Source organism: Carex rostrata, chromosome 11 (assembly GCF_964058835.1).
Source record: "Carex rostrata chromosome 11, lpCarRost1.2, whole genome shotgun sequence".
In the NCBI taxonomy this organism is placed as follows: Eukaryota; Viridiplantae; Streptophyta; class Magnoliopsida; order Poales; family Cyperaceae; genus Carex; species Carex rostrata.
The window spans coordinates 6,405,139-6,410,331 of NC_135928.1; the positions used below are offsets into that span (position 1 = coordinate 6,405,139).

At 35.6% G+C, this 5,193-nt stretch overlaps 1 pseudogene; it reads left to right on the plus strand.

Annotated features, from left to right (window-relative positions):
• The first annotated feature begins 1,794 nt into the window (after window positions 1-1,794).
• Window positions 1,795-2,331, plus strand: LOC144561988 (RING-H2 finger protein ATL79 pseudogene; annotated as a pseudogene).
• Window positions 2,332-5,193: the final 2,862 nt, after the last annotated feature.

Sequence of the window (5,193 nt, forward strand, 5' to 3'; positions counted from 1 at the left end):
TTTTGTTGCCCGTACTGTATTATATAATGTTATATTTTTTTTGAATAAATGAAGTAATAATATTTTTTTATATAAATCTGGCTCGGATGGAGTTAATATTCTCGTCCATTTAAATAGGAAACTTTAATTATAAATTTTATTCTTTTTTTCAAAAGTCATAGTATTAAAATTATTAAAATATTATACGAACAATAACACAGTACGGGCAAGCGGTCAAAAAAGAGGTAATCTGGTTTTCGGTACAGAGGTAATTTGAATTTTTTTCTGTATAATACCACAGTTTGGGGTTGATGTGTACCGAATTTTTGATTGGGCACTTGTAACTTTTGTAATATTTATCACATTGGTGTACCGAAAGAGTTCGGTACTTATAGTTTTTCTAATTTTTGAAGTTATCAAGTTGGTTTAGTATTTTTTTTTTTTTAATTATGATTTTTAAAAAATTTCACGTTTTGTGTGATTTTTATTTGTCACTGAAGGCAACAAGAAAAGATGACAGAGGATTTTTACCTTATTTTCTGTGTTCTCTTCTTCTAGTCACGAGCAGCTTCACTCGAAAACGAATACATTTTGGCGCCTAAAGAAAAGAGAAATTATTCCTATCACTGTTTAGTCATTTACTCTTTCATAATATCTAGGTGAATTCTTTAAATCATTAAATTTTACTTACGAGTGTGCAAGTTATCAGTTCCGTAGCATAAAAAAAAATGGCCGAGACGTAACAAACAACCAGGTGGCCCATTAAGTGCCTGATTTGTCAATGAAAAACAGAGTCAAGACTCAAGACAACGGATAATTTTTCTGAAACTTGGCATTTTTTTTTTTTCATTTAAACTTGGCCTTGTTGAATGTGGACTTTGGTATCTCTTGTTTCTAATAAGACAAAGTTTTGTCATCCTACGGAATGGTGATTAAAAAAAAGGCAAATGAAAAAGCAACAGGCTCTCTGCTTTAGACTGCTTTTCTGACTTAAAAGCGATTAGTCTTTGTTTGGCTACGTCTGTGTCTGCTTCGCCTGTGCTAGAAGGAGCATGTCTAGGTCTACCAATGCTTTCTGTACAATTGTTTTATTCTGACAAAGCTCCTGACAAGTTGGTAACTTTAATGTATTACATTACGCAGTAGTTTCTATGCCTGTTAAATCATAATCTTCAATCGAGGATTAAAGCTGCCAGCTTTTGTCGTCAGTGTTTCATGGGATGAATTTTGTATCAGTCATTACATTACTCATCGTTCTTCCTATCAAACAATATTTCATTTTTCTTGTTTTTTTGCTTCATTTTAAGAGTACTTCTGCTGTGCATAATTCAATAATATTGAGATATTTTAGGAAACTACACATATACAATCACTAACTAGAAAACGAGCGGCAAGAAATCAATTAATAATATTACTTAAAAAAATCACAGTCTAAAGGAATTGTCATTGACTTAAGGTTTGATTGTATTTGTTTTAATTATTTACGAGTCAGTTTAATGCTGATTGGATCGTGACTTGTCACAAAAAGCTTCCGAATCTCAAGTAAAGGGTTTCAAGTTTCAACTGAATTGAATTTAGTGGACTAGTGAACAAGCTTTTTTTAAACTCCCGAAATTAGAATTAAAGACTATCAAGTATCAACAGAGGTTTAACTTAGCAGCATGCAAAGAATACAAATTTTCATAATCTCGGAAATTTTAGTACCCCATAAATAATGCTGTTTGAAACCAGGTCCAGGACATTTCACATTTCTCTCTCGTGCTCTCAATTTATTTTACCCTCTCCAACCCAACATTTGTAAGTAGCAAGCCATCTATGACACCTCAGCCAAACTACGCCAGCACCTCCTCCTGGCCCCAACCTTCCCCACCTTTCATTTCCAAACCACCTCAGATCAGCAACAGCAAGTGGGGTTCCTACTCAAACGCTAAAACCTTGGATACAAACATGGCTATCATTCTAATCATCCTCGCATGTGCCGCAGTTCTCGCCTTTTCTCTTCACGCCGCTGGCCGCCTCATCCTCCGACTCCTCGCTCTCCGCCGCCAATCTCTTTCCACAAACAAACACCAAAATGGGGCTGTGTCTGAACCGGCATCATTGTCTCCGATAGTGTTCTCGGCAGGGACGAAACTAGCACGTGCCGAGGCCGAATGCGCAATTTGCCTGTCGGAGTTCATTGATGGAGAGAGAGTGCGTGTGCTCCCCAATTGTGGCCATGGATTTCATGCTAATTGCGTTGAGGAATGGATTGTTGCGCGCTCGTCCTGCCCCACATGTCGGGCTACTTGTCGTTTGGATGCTCCCTCATCAGAAGAACCAGCCTTAGAAGTATTAGTCAGTACTCAGTAGTCATTAGCTAGTCAATGGATTTGTTTTTAATTAATATTCTTTGTTCTACTTTTGTTTCAATTTTTGTTTTAAAATTTATATTCTTTGTTCTACTTTTGTTTTTATTCTCTTTTTGCATTTTGGACTTAGTTTTTCTGGGTGTTCGGCAACGAGACTTAGAGTCTGCACTTAAGAGTTTAAACTGTGCTAAAGAGGAGTTGTTCGGCTAATTTTGGTTTAAAGCAATGAAATTTAGAGTGTATAAAGATGATAAGGTAGAGCTCTAAAGAAGCACCGTGACTTAAGCTTGAGTTTTTAGCAGCTTAAGAATAATTCTTAAGAAACTTAAAAAAGTTACTCTAAATCTATCCAAGGCACAGCTGTTCGCTTCTAAAGCTAGTCTAAGAAAGTTAAAAGTCTTGCAGCCGATGCTGTTACCTTTCAAGAAGAGAAAGCATTAAATGCGGCCATAGGGTGTGAGCAATGTTGTATGGATACTGATACGGGTATTGTATCGGATACGATATGGATACAATACGGTGATACGATATTTTTCAAAAATTAAGGATACGATACGTCTATTATATATAATATTTTTAACTATGTTATTAATTCAATTCAAATATTTGTATTATAAAAATTATATATCAAAATATAACACTATAACGAAATATACATTAAATAGAATAAAAACTCTCTTATGACAAAAAGTTTAAAATAGTGTAGTGGTAAAAACTTATGGTTAGTATGACGTAGACCCCTCTTTGAATCTCCTTAAAGGGAGGGGAGGGGACATTCGCTGATTTTCGGGCTGCCCATCGTCTTCACCTGCTCCAGAAGAGGGGAAACAGAGAGGTAGAGGAAGGGAGAAATTACTGTTCGGAGGGGAGAAGAGAGAGTCTTAACGTTGATTTTTGGCCAGATCTGTCACCCCCGAATCGGGGTGTAGAAATTACTGTTCGGAGGGGTTTCTTCTTCCTCCCGTCCCTTCCCCTTCCTCTACTAGCGTCAGTTCTGGAGCACGCCCTTAGTAGCAAAAATATTAAATTTTGGTGCGGTGCACGGTACACCACTAGGTGTGGTGTGCGGTCCACGGTGGTTCAAACATATTCCAGGCATATCCAGACGAGTCAATCCGTATTGAAAACCGTATCAAGAGAGGAAGGATACGTCACGTATCGGGGCCGTATCGGATGCGTATCCGTATCCGATACGGGTATGGAGCCCTAAAAGCCGTATCTGGGTAACATAGGGTGTGAGATATATGCAAGTTTTTATAAATGTAGAAATGGAGCTTTTAAGTTTTAACAAAAATATAGTCAAAAAAATATTTTCCAAAAAATGTTGTTAATAACAATGGGAATCAGAACTTTTTGGGACGGTTCTTTCTATAGAAAAAATAATTACGCTCAATTTCAAACGAGATTATGGTTAGATTTCATTACAGCTGTCTTTGTCACATACGATTTTTTTGTATAAATCTCTTTTAAAAATGTTTGGCACCTAAACAATTTTTTTTATGAAAACGTAAAACATTTTAAATATTTAGGTAAAGACCGTAGCAAAAGAAAAAAGAGTAGGCTGAGTAGCTAATAGGTAATCAGATAGGAACTGTAGGAAAAGCATAAACATTGAAACTGGTGCCTTGGTGGGGCTGACTTGTAATGGGATCAACTGCTAAATGCTTGCAGCTTGCTGCTAGCTAGACAGCTCGAGCTTGGTGGAGTACTGGAGTGTAGAGTGTAGACTCCTGTAGTCCTGTGTGCACTGCCCCGTAATTTAAGGCTAAGCGATCACGTAGACTTAGTTTATTGCGACCACGCCATCAAGTCTGGTCAGGCTTTGTTGGCCTTCTCTCTTTTTACATCATCCGGTGCGGTTCGTCTCAACTCTCAAGTAACAAATGTCTTCCCTCTTGAGGTTTCAGTCCAGTGTTTTAAAATGCGATTTTGTTCATGCATGCGGAAGGTCACTGCATACCGCATATGCGGATTTTCATGCAGATTTATATATGCGAATTTTAAAATAAAAATTCACGTGTATATATATATATTCATATTCATATATTTGAATTTATTTTCACATAATTACATAATCAACAATAATTTTTTGACTTTTTAATATAAATTTTAATTAAAATACAATTAAATTATCAAAACCGCATGGAAAAACTGCATCGCCGCATATTTCAGTCCGCATGGCTGCATATTCAGACTGCATGGCCGCATTTTTAATCCGCATGACCGCATATTCGGACCGCATATGTGGCCGCATGGTCAAAACCGCATGAACATTCTGAACACGGCTGCCGACTGCATACGCATATGCGGCCGCATTTTAAAACATTGTTTCAGTCTATGTTAGAGATTTCTTTTATTTACAGAAATTAATCTAAAATAATATAGAATATTTGAATGAGTATATGTGAATTTAGATGTGATAGATAGAACTCTAAAAGAATTTTGACTCCATTTTTTGAAGCAACTTTTTTTATAAGTCTATTAAAATTAAGATTCTAAATATTATCGTGTAATTACTTTTAAAGTTCGAAAAAATTATTGTGTAGCTATAATTAGTTATTTAGAACTATGATAAAAGAAAAGTGACTAGTAATATTATAACTTTTAAAGTTTGAAAAAATTATAGCACATCTATAATTAATTATTTAGAATTTGAATTAAAACATTACCACGATGAATGAACTTAATCACTGTAAATCCCAACAATCCATTAAATACATGACTCCTCCCCGTTTTCATCTCTCCCTCAATCCAAAATATAGGATTTTAATTATAATATTTTATATTAATTTATACTAATTTATATAAATAAAATCCTGATCATGGTAAGTCGGAACACATATCCTCTGCATTAACTCAAAAG